The sequence below is a fragment of the Notolepis coatsorum genome (genome assembly GCF_963971535.1).
Source record: "Notolepis coatsorum genome assembly, chromosome: 15".
NCBI lineage: Eukaryota > Metazoa > Chordata > Actinopteri > Aulopiformes > Paralepididae > Notolepis > Notolepis coatsorum.
The window spans coordinates 75,584,707-75,597,206 of NC_140179.1; positions in this window are offsets into that span (position 1 = coordinate 75,584,707).

A 12,500-nucleotide genomic window follows, 5' to 3' on the forward strand; every position below is an offset into this window, starting at 1 on the left:
AATGAATGTGTACAGACAAATCAAACACACCCGTGTGGACTTACAAAAGAAAAAAGAAAAAGAAAATCACAAATATACATATTCAAGGCAAGCTCACACACAAAATCCAAAATCAACGACAGAAAAAAAAGGAATAGGCTGAAGCACATGCTTATTTTTGCCTATCCTTTACAAATTCTTAAAAACTAAATATATTTTAATATAAGAAAGAAAAACATTAGACCAGCTTTTTTCTTTTTGACCACTGCTCCAGCTCCAGTTTCAGAGCTTGGTGTTTTCAGCACCATGGACAGCGACCCTTCATATCAGGTGTCTTTGGACACATTTTGAAGGTGTTTCTTGAAAGCCTTGAGCAGCGATTATGGATGGATAAATATTCACTTGTTTACTAATGTAATGGGCTGTATACCGATTCATAATCCCTGTGGGTACAGGGAGCCAACATGTTGAGCTTTCATGCTCAGTAAGGAAATAAACTGAGCTATTTCTGTTTGCTTGTCTTTCCCAAAGATAAAGTTTGTTGTTGATTGATTGATTGAAAACTTTATTAACAGATTGCAGAATGGGTACAATACACTATGGCTCAATACACACAATTGTTAAGGGGATGCAGACCAGAGAAATACTTTCATCTTGTTTACATCAGGGTGGGTCCCCCATTTTCAATTCATCATAACATTTATGACATACATGACATACAGATATACAGATATAGAAACATTTAAGTCCCACCTCAAACCCCACCTGTTCAAACTTGCATACCCACACTCCTGACCCCCCCAACCCCTGCATCACTTACATTTTCACATCTGTACAGACCTATAAGTATTATTATTTATTTAAAAATGTTCTCTGTCTTGTCTCTAAGTTGTCTCCCTCTCTCTGTATTATCCCCACTATGTCGTCATTGTGAAAGTTCATGTACTGTGTTTGTCCCTGTACTGTGTTTGTCTGTATGCTATAATGCCATGTATGTAAAGCGCTTTGAGATTCCTAATGTAAGGCGCTATATAAATTTATTTATTATTATTATTATTATTATTATATATCATGACATTTATGACATACATGAATCTTTCTCTTTCTTTACCATCTTCTGTATGAGAGAGGACCAGCTGACGTGCTGCTGCTACAACTTTATTTCGAAGTTTCTTAATTTAGAAGCTTACACCCACAGGCAAAACATATTCAACACGCACAGGCTAACCAGCCAGCCAGTCAACAACACGTTTTCAAAGTTCACGTGAATTAGCTAATTCGTGATATCGCTGCCTGCCACACTTTTTAGTCCCTGCACTTCTGAAATGAATCCGGTGCCCCTGCTGTGTGTGTGTGTGTGTGTGTGTGTGTGTGTGTGTGTGTGTGTGTGTGTGTGTGTGTGTGTGTGTGTGTGTGTGTGTGTGTGTGTGTGTGTGTGTGTGTGTGTGTGTGTGTGTGTGTGTGTGTGTGTGTGTGTGGGTGTGTGTGTGGGTGTGGGTGCGTGCGTGTGAGAGAAACATAATTTAGCATGCAACTGCATTATTGATGGCTGTTATGACTAGATTTACTCAAAATGCCATTTTGTTGGACCAATCTCTCTCTGTGTGCGTGTGTGTGTGTGTGTGTGTGTGTGTGTGTGTGTGTGTGTGTGTGTGTGTGTGTGTGTGTGTGTGTGTGTGTGTGTGTGTGTGTGTGTGTGTGTGTGTGTGTGTGTGTGTGTGTGTGTGTGTGTGTGTGTGTGTGTGTGTGTGTGTGTGTGTGTGTGTGCGTGCGTGCGTGCGTGCGTGCGTGCGTGCGTGCGTTAGGGAAGTATCGCATGATGATTATCTTACTCTGGCACATCATCATATTTATAGCCATCAACTGTCTCCCCTGTACAAACTAAATCAAGATAAGATATTCCTGTTTTGATCCCCTTGGGGAAATTCTGGAAAGTCATGTGGGATGTTAAAGTCCCAGTCCGTCTTCTTTTTTTTTTTACTATATAAATGTGGCATATACAGTATCAATATACATTCTTAAATAATTTCATCTCTAGATGGGAAATAAGCTTTTAGGAACTTAGGGACTTCCGCCTTAAGCAGAATAAAGGTCTGCTTATAAACATTACCAACATCAACAAACCGTTTACAACTCATATTTATTTATTTAGCTCAGTCAGTCAACTAGAGATTAAAAACATGTCTCTCAATTGCTATTTTTAATGTGTGATAGTTGGGCTACCCATTTAGATCACTAATTGGGCCTTTAAAGTGAATAAGTCTGGCATATCTATTCACATCCAGGTTTTCAGGAACCAAATAATGACTCACGCGGGCCAGAGTTTTCAGAAGATGAAACTTGCAATGGAAGCTTTAGTTGTTTCGACTGAGCCGAGCTATTCTGCGTCTCTCTTACATAACACGATTGGAGGGGAGGGGGGGGGGGGATCGGCCATTTAATTAATCATCATAGCAGAAGCTGCTGTACCACACCAGGAACTCCGGATCTGTGCAGAGAAAGAGAGAGGGGAGGACAAACGTGAGGATGGTGGAGCTCCGCTTTAAGTCCTCTTCTGTTCTCTTCTCTCTGCTCCGGTCGCACAGCCACATTAACCGCAGGACGCAGTTTGAGAACCCGGTGCTGGAGGCTAAGAGGAGAGTCCAGCAGCACCAGCAGATGCAGAGCCAGGGTCTGTCGTCACTGCCCCTCCCCGCCATCTACAGAGGTAAGACCAGCTTTAGACGAGCTTGGAGACTTGGAGAGAGGAAAAAGGTTCGTATCGCACAGTTTTTTTTGGATCTTACTTACGTGGTTGTATAGCCAGCATCTATACTGATCATCTATATCAGGTGTTCCTTTTTTATATTAAACATGTGGCTTGTTGTGTGTGTTAGATGGCCTGTCTCTTAAAATGTATTACAAACATTTGTCCTGGGATGGTATAAAACACATTTAGGGACCATCCCAATGGAGTCGATGAGGGAGGGGGGAGGGGGCGGGGGGTAGGCTACATTCATTATATTAAAATTCAAATATTGAATTTGGAACGGTTCCTCTTAATAATCTTAACTGTCATTTTGTGATGGTTCCAAGATGGATATCCAAACGTATATCCCACTGTAGTTTCCCCAGATGTGGGTTATATTTAAAACGTTTGTATAGCCTACGTGGATACTAATAATCTGTCCAATGTTTGATGAAAAAAATATGTTTGCTCTATTTATTCATTTAGTTTGTGTTCGTTTGAATGTGTACCACAGTCAGCGTGCACTTCTCACCGCTTTGCGAACACGGTAATCACTCCGCACGCCCACCACCACCACCGTGCCAGTAAGAACAGGAAGTGTCTCTCCTAAAAAAATATATATATATCTGAACGGAGCTTTGTTTCCATAGTAATGTAGTAGTCGGCCACTCGTCGTCGTGGTTACACTTCCTGTGTACACTCCAGTGAGGCTCTGTCTCTCTCCTCCCTTCCTGCACCCTCTTCCTCCTCCTGCCCCTCTCTCAACCAATCACAGTGGTGGACGCCGGCCCCTGCTGCGCCACCCTCCCCAGACCCTCAATGGCCGCCGCCCACACCACCGGCGTGCGAGATCGCTGCTACAGCCTCAGCGACCTCACCCGCTCCCCCTCGCCCGTCACGGGGCGTCACAGGGCGGCCGCGTCCGGCTCCTTCTCCACGGCCGAGTCCCCTCTCCGCCGCGTTCTGACCCGGCGGATGGCCGCGTGCCCTCATCACCACCACCGGCATCAACAGGAACCCGTTCACACCTCCGCCTGCGCCTTGCTGCTCGAGCAGCCAAACACACACAAGCAGCCAACTCCCTTCCCCCTGTGGCACTTTGTCAGTAAGTAGGCCAGGGAGAAGAAGAGAGGGGAAGCCTGCCGTTATTGTTCTCTCGTCGCTGCCTGCACCCGTTCGACTGGCTGACTGACTGGCTGGCTGTGAGCATGTGAGCAAGCAAACAAGCAAAGCAAGCCCCCCCCCCCCCCACCCACCCTCGTCCCGCCCCCCCTCCCCCCACCGTCCCCCCTCCAGGGCAGATGACAGATTTGTGTGGCCAGTGTGACAGTGTGACATGTCTTAGTATGTCCCTTGTCGCCTTGTGTAAGTATAGGCTGAGGATGTAAACATGGGTCTATGTTTGGACCGGAGATGTGGCAAACGGAGGATGTGAACAGACACGACAGCCTGGTCTCCCTTGCAAGGTGGAAGGATGGGAATCCTGGTTTGAGTGTGACTAAGCTCGTTGGCCGAGATTCCCCTCATTCCTGTAGCCCGAGCCCTTTCTCTCCCCGCTCTCTCTCTCTCTCTCTCCTCTCCAGTTTCCACCCCCAAGCGCCTTCTCTTAGAATGGGATCCCTCTGTGGATTCCTCCATAGAACCGGAACGGATAGAACGGAGATTTCCCTTTCAAATCCTTCCCGAGTGGTCATTTGTCTGGTGTACACCTCGATATGGACGCCGTAGAATGTTTTGATAGACGGTCGCGATGGAAACCTGTGTTATTTCGGTGCAGACAGACACAGGGAAGCTGTGGTAATGTAACACGACAAACATCACCCTTTGGATGAACATTCCAGAGGCAATTGTTGTTTACGAACATCCCAGCTCTGTGAGACTTATCCCCCAATCAACATGTGATCTCAAGAAGGTACTGAACGAGCTCAGTTTTTCATGTCTGGTAATTTTTAGCATGGTGTTATTCACTGTCAAAGATGCAAAGAAAAATCATAATTCATATTCTCCTTTGTTTCATCATAATTTATTAATTTAGGGCGGCTAAGTGGCGCAGTGGGCAAGGCGCTCGCCACTAATGCAGGAGATGCTGGGTTCGAGCCCAGCTCTCTGCATTGCTACCAGCTTGGCTGGTCGTTCATACTAACACAATTGACAGTGTTAGGGGTGGGAAGCTGGTGGGTGGGGATCGGACGTTGTGGACAGCGACTCCTACAGGTCGGTTGGTGCGCCTGCGCAGCAGAATCAGGAAGCAACGGTGTGTCCCCCACGCAGACCCTCGCCGCTGAGAGATCGCGCTGTGCAGGTGAAAAGATGCGAAGGCTGCCTCCTCGTGTACCGGAGGGGACACGTGATGTAAGGCTTGGTCCACATTGCAGCCGGCTTGTGGGAGGCATGGTCTAACAACGTTTGAGACAGGGGAGGGTAGAATTGGATAATACGAAATTGGGGATGGGAGAAAAATAGAAAATGGGAGAAAAAGTAGATACATTTTTATTTTATTTTATTAATTTACCAAGAACATGCAAATGGACCTTGTAGAAGTGGAGCAATATTCCATTTACTTAGGTGTGTATTTTAGGCGGATTTTCAGAAAATAGGGCTCCGGGCTTAAGAGGTTAAACAACATTATCAAAATTCTACAGAATCTTAAGGTGTACCACAGGTGATGACCACTGTGATCCACTCTAGGAAGGCTCTTTTCTAACCGTTCTAGCTCTATGGACTGCTCACAGCGGGCTCTCCTCCAGGATGTTGCCGTCGCTGCTTCCTGTACCCTGAGATGTAATAGCCCCCCACTCTCCCCCCCCCACCCCCTGTTCTCCCGCGCATACTTTTATTTTGCTCTGGCGTTCTGAGGCTAAGGGTTCACCCGCTTTACCAGACCACCTGGCGTAGGAGGAGAGTGTTGCACCATGCTGTGGAGTCTGCCAGGTGGGGGGGCTGATGGCCATATCTTGCGCGGGGAGCCAAAAAAACGAGTACTGTATACCCTGCTTCTCGACCCCCCTCCCCCACTGTCACAGCTCTCCATAGTACACCTATAGCATCACCCTCCCAGTGGATATGCTCCCTGCTCCCAGCAGATACGCTCCCCTCCCGGCGGATATGCTCCTCCCCTCCCAGCAGATACGCTCCCCTCCCAGCAGATACGCTCCCTGCTCCCAGCGGATACGCTCCCCTCCCGGCGGATATGCTCCTCCCCTCCCAGCAGATACGCTCCCCTCCCAGCAGATACGCTCCCCTCCCAGCAGATACGCTCCCTGCTCCCAGCGGATACGCTCCCCTCCCAGCAGATACGCTCCCTGCTCCCAGCGGATACGCTCCCTGCTCCCAGCGGATACGCTCCCCTCCCGGCGGATATGCTCCTCCCCTCCCAGCAGATACGCTCCCCTCCCAGCAGATACGCTCCCCTCCCAGCAGATACGCTCCCTGCTCCCAGCGGATACGCTCCCCTCCCAGCAGATACGCTCCCTGCTCCCAGCGGATACGCTCCCTGCTCCCAGCGGATATGCTCCCTGCTCCCAGCGGATACGCTCCCCTCCCAGCGGATACGCTCCCTGCTCCCAGCGGATACGCTCCCCTCCCAGTAGATACGCTCCCCGCTCCCAGTAGATACGCTCCCTGCTCCCAGCGGATACAAGTCTTACCTTTATACCCGACTCTCACAATATAGTATTGTCCTGCATCAGCACTGAACTCTGTCCTTTCCTTCAAATGATGCACCTGTGTGATGATGGATGACATGCATTTGGATGATCACTGTGTATATATATGTGTGTGTGAGTGTGTGTGTGTGTGTGTGTGTGTGTGTGTGTGTGTGTGTGTGTGTGTGTGTGTGTGTGTTAGGGTTCGCACAAGGTCCTTGAAGTGCTTAAAGTGCTTGATTTTTTACAAAAAAAAGTCAATGCCTGGAATTCCCTGAAAACAGCCATTTCTTTAACAAGGTGCTTAAAAGGGTCCTTGAAATTCAAATCCACCATTCGCATTGAACGTTTTGTTCATCCGTGATCAAATTGTCCTGAATCAATAAAAAAAAATGCATTTAACAGTGAATTGTATCCTTTTAAATGCCCTTTTAAAATGAAAAAGGGTGCTTGGGAAAGTCCTTGAATTTCATTTTGCAATGTCTGTGGAAACCCTGGTGTGTGCATACGTGCCGGCAATGATGCAAATGTGTGTGTGTGCGTCTTGTGTGTTGTATCCTGGGTGTGTGTGTGTGTGTGCGTGCGTGTGTGCGTGCGCGTGCCTGCGTGCGTGCGTGCGTGCGCGTGTGTGTGTGTGTGTGTGTGCATGCGCGTGCGTGCGTGTGTGTGTGTGTGTGTGGTACAGAGAAGCCCCTCTTCACCCCTGACCCCTCCCAGCTGAAGGGCAGCTTCCTGTCCACCGCGCTGCAGAAGAGCAACATGGGGTTCGGCTTCACCATCATCGGCGGCGACGAGCCCGACGAGTTCCTGCAGGTCAAGAGCGTCATACCGGACGGCCCCGCCGCCGCCGACGCCAAGATGGCCACCGGTAAGTGTTTTTTTTTTGCTTTTTCTTCTCCTGTTTTTCTGTGTTTTTCTCCCATGCCAATTTGTTTTCGTCGTTATGCCAAGTCCCCCCTCCCCTTCCTGGTCGTTACTCGCATGTGCCCCCCACTGGTCGGTCTAGGGAGCCCTGAAGTCTACCACATGCTTCCTCCGAGACATAGGAGACAGCCAGCAGCCTCTTTTCACCTGGCAGCGCGGACTCTCATTGGTGAGGTATAACGTGTCACACTACCCTCACCATCTCCCTCCCTCGCTGTGCAGGCGCCCTGACCGACCTGTAGGAGTCGCTGTTTACAACGACCAGATTACCACCCCACCGGCTTCCCTCCCGCTGACTCTGCCAATTGAGCCAGTATGACGGCCGGCCAAGCCGGAGGCAACGCTGACAGCCGGATTCGATACCAGTGTCTCCCGCGTTGGTGACGAGCGCTTAGTCCGCTGCGCCACCCAGCCGCCCTTGTTTGTTTGTTTGTTTAACCTTTATTTACCCAGGGTAGGTTCTCTGAGCACGGATGCTCTTTTTCAGGAACGCCCTGCTTCACATTCACACAGTTCCATTCACACCTGGGAGCTGCCCAGTACAGCCACAGTCTGACACCGTTGCTCACTGAGCAACTCCACTGGAGCAGTTGGGGGTTAAGTGCCTTGCTCAAGGGCACTTCAGTGGCAGATTTTTTCCTGCCGGTCCCAGGGATCGAACCGGCGACCTTCCAGTCACAAACCCGCTTCTCTAACCTTTAGGCCACCGCTGCCCAAGTGTGAGGGAAATCACCCCGATCAATGATTGTAGGTAGTCAAGTTTCAAGTTTGTTTATTATTTTGTCATAATAAAATACAGAATACTTTATGATGAAATGCTTGTTTCTGTATGAGCCCCTGAGAGTGTGCTCCATACAGTAAAAAAAAGTAGGTTAAAAAAAAAAGTTATTAAGAAGTAAGTAAAAAGTAAGTAAAGGAATATTCAGTCAATATACATTGTTGTGAAGGATCAGATTAAACCGAATATATATATTTATTTATGGATATATATTTAATAGTATTTGTATATCGTTTGATATCCCTTGTATATTCCTTGTACATATACACTGAATATCCCTTTGGTCTACTAACAGCCCATAATAGTTTCATTCTCTCATTGGACAAGAACTTGGCGCCAGCAGCCAAGCCCCTTGGTTCAAGTTCAATCGTGCCGACGAACATGTCGTTACTAGCCCCGGTTCCGCGTAGGAATACGTCTGCCGAAATACGAATGGTACTATTTGTTCACAGCGCATATATATATGGCGCAAGTAAAGTAGAACTTCCCTTAGCCCTTAGTTCTTTACCCTCCAACCTAGTGGCAAGACGTTAAGCCTCACCCACGATACACGTGTGGTGCAGTATGGTCAACTTGGCCTCAGAATGGCATTGAGACATCGTGTGGATTAATAGTTGAATTGTCATAGTTTGGCACTATACCGTCGAGTGGGACGTATTTCTATTAAGTTAATAATAGTCTATTATGTATGGTGCATCGTTCGGTTAGAGTTATAAAGTGAGCAGTACCCCCATCGTTTTCCTCGCGTTATCTAGAGTCTTAACCAGGCTGGGCAGACCACGTGTGGTGCTTTCATCCGAGGAGTTCTGGGCAAGGACGAGTGGACCTGCACATTGGATTACCTTACCCGGACGACGGCGAGCCCTACACGGCTTGGATCATCTACTTGCTTTGGGTGCTTTGATTATGCCATGGATAACAGCCAACACTGGTAAGTGTTGGAACTACCCCCGAGAGGAGTCCAGGTGAGACGGCGCTCTAACCCGAGTGAGGTCGCCTCACGTCTCTTCGTTGTGGACCGGCAGCTACCGTCTACAAGAGGGCCCAACTGTATTCATCTGTGGACCAATGTTCTGTGGGCACCGTGTTCAGCACTCTGAATTCTCCCAAGAAATCGTTGGCCAGATGGGATATCGCCAGCGGCTCTCCTAACCCCCCCCCCCCCCCCCCCTACTGACTTACAACCAGCGGGACCCCCTTTAGTGTATCCAGCTATAATCATTAAGTACCATCGCTATAGTTCCCTAAAGAACCAGGTTGTATACTTGCTTCCTGCGTAACCAGAGATTGGACATTCAATGTTGATTTGCCTACGAATACTCATTTGCCTTACAAGTGCATTCAAATCATAAATGTCATTACGTGAACGTTGTATATACCCTTTGCTATATATTAAAGATTCGACGGATACATTTGTGTGGACTTGGTTTCATCAGGTGGGAAAGTGTTCATCATATCTATATCATGTACTGTGTGGCCAGTAGTTAAAGTACATAAAGCGGTAGTGGTTTAATGATACCATACTTATCAATACAGTCAGGGAATTGTACCCCTCAGTTACATACATAATTATATATAATATACAACACAGAGTAAAATGAGTAACAGTGAGGTACAATGCAGAAATGAGATGCGGTACAAAACTTAGGGTAGTGTGCAAATGAGGTATGAATGTAGTGCAACTCTCTTTAATAATAGATCAATATAAAGTGTGTTAGAGTGTCTAAAGTGAGTAAAGTGGGTGTTAAGGTGAGTGTTTGTTTAAAGTGAGTGTGTGCGTGTGGATGTGTGTGCAGTGTGTGTGTAGATGATGGGTTGTTACATAGTGTCATAGTCATTGAGCCTCCTGATGGCCTGGGGATAGAAGCTCCCTCTGAGTCTCTCTGTACTGGCCATGAGACTAGTCGAAGGTAGACCTGATAAAACAAAGGTTTATTCATGAGAGTAATATTATGGTCTGGATGACCCACACGGGACCCCAGCTGGCGGGCCCCAGGTGAGCTCCAGAGTCCACTCAGGCGTGGCTCTTTATAGGGTGAGAGAGAGGGGAGGTCTTGGTAGGCTGGTTAGGTTCAGGATTGGAGGGGGGATCAAGGAGGGGGGGGGGCTAGTTAGGAGAGGGAGAGGGGGGGGGGGGTAAGGAAGGGGGAGGGGGGGGCATGCAGTGCTCATGGAACGGGGTTGCACGGCGTACCCTTATGAAATCACCACTGCACCACTGAGGGGGGGTGAGATGTAGAAACTAGTATATTGGGAGGACAGTAGACTGTCTGTGGGGGAGGGGGAGATACAGTTATTCCACATGAGGCTCAGATACAAGTTCAAGTTTTGTTTTATTTGTCACATATAAGGTACATGTACATTACAGGGAAAAGCTTGGTTCTGTATGAGCCCTCCAAGATTGTGCTTTATATTAAAAAAAAAAAAAACGTGTTTAAAAAGAATAAAGACCAAACACTATACAAAATAATAATATACAAAACGAAATTATAAAACTAAAGTACAAAATGCGAAATGAGGTAGAGATGTAGTGCACATCTTTTAATAATAAATAGATCAAATATGGTGTAGTGTTATAACGTCTAGTGTCTAAAGTGAATGTTAAGGTGAATGTTTAAAGTGAGTGTGTGTATGTTGGATGTGTGTGCAATAAATGTAGAATGGATGAGTTAATGTTACAATGAGTCCACATTGAGCATCCTGATGACCTGGGGATAGAAGCTCCTTCTGAGTCTCTCTGTACTGGCCATGAGACTCCGGTAGCGCTTGCCTGACGGCAGCAGTGCAGAGAGGCAGTTGTTTGGGTGACTAGAGTCTTTGGTTATTCTCTTAGCCTTGGCCCTGCAATGCTTGGTGTAAATGTTCTGGAGGGTGGGAAGCCCACCTCCAATTGTGCGTTCGGCTGAACGGGCCATTCTCTGCAGTCTGCTGTGGTCGTGTGCGGTGCTATTCCCAAACCAGGAGGTGATGTTTACCAGTCAGGATGCTCTCTATTGTGCACGAGTAGACGGTCTCTAAGATCTTCTGACTCACTTTGAACTTCCTTAGTAGAGAGGAAGTAGAGGCGCTGCCGTGCCTTCTTCACTACACTGTCTATGTGTGTGGTCCATGTCAAGTCCTTGGATATGTGGATGCTGAGGGGGCTGTAGTTCCTTGCCCCAGACCTCCTAAAATCCACAATCTGTTCTTTGTTTTTGCTGACGTTCAGGGAGAGGCTGTTCTCCCGGCACCACAGCGCCAGGTTCTCTACCTCTCCCAGGTAGGCCCTCTCATCGTTTGCAGAGATCAGGCCCACCACAGCTGTGTCGTCAGCAAACTTGACGATTGTGTTGCTGTTGTGCTTTTCCACACAGTCATGTGTGTACAGCGGGTAGAGGAGGGGACTCAGAACACAGCCCGGCTGGGGGGCACCCGTGTTGAGAGGGATGGATGAGGAGGTGCAGTTACCTGCTCTCACCACTTGGGGTCTTCCTGTCAGGAAGTCCAAGACCGACTGGCAGAGGTCGTAGTTCAAGCCCAGGTCTCCAGGAGCTTGACGACGATCTTGGAGGGGACTATGGTATTGAATGCTGAGCTGTAGTCAATAAATAGCATTCTTACATAGTTCCCCTGCCTCTTGTCCAGGTGTGATGCTGCTGTGTGCAGCACATGGGCTATGGCGTCCTCCGTGGACCTGTTGGGGCAATATGCAAATTGCAGGGGGTCCAGGTTGATGGGGAGGGAGGAACAGATGTAGCCCTTCACTAGCTTCTCAAAGCACGTCATGGAAGTGAGAGCTACAGGGCGATAGTCATTGAGGCAAGTGGGCTTTTTGGGTACAGGCATAATAGTGGACTTTTTCAAACAGGTGGGGATGAGAGACTGTTCTATTGACAGGTTGATTATGATTATGAATACCGGGGCCAGTTGGTCTGCAACGACTTTTAGGACGTATTCACTTTCTTAACCACATCGGGGGGAAATGGGGCTAGTTTTGCACGTCTGACGATTGCATACCCAAAGTAATTTGCGATTTTTATTATACTTTATACTTATGCATGAGTCTGGTCTCTTTTGAAAGGAAACGTTCTGAATTTTCTTTCACAACAGGAGGAATCACTCTGAGTGCTAACGTAACAGAGTTACAGAGGTTTGAACACACTGAAATTAAATCACTTATCCTCCGCTTTCAACATCTCCCACTGTGTTCCCTCGTTGTCATTTCACACATCCCTGGCACGCACGCACACACACGTCACACACACACGCACTAGGGCCATGGTTAGACTAGGTGTTTTTGTTTTCGTTTTGTTGCTGAATGAATACGTTTGCTGTCCCTGTTAAATAGAAATGCCGTTTTGGCAGGAAAACGTCCGGTGACAACAGAGCTGTCCCAAATAGCTGCAGCTACCATGTGTTGTCAAGTTATTGTTATAAGGACCCCAGTCCAAGCTACAACAGTCTGCAT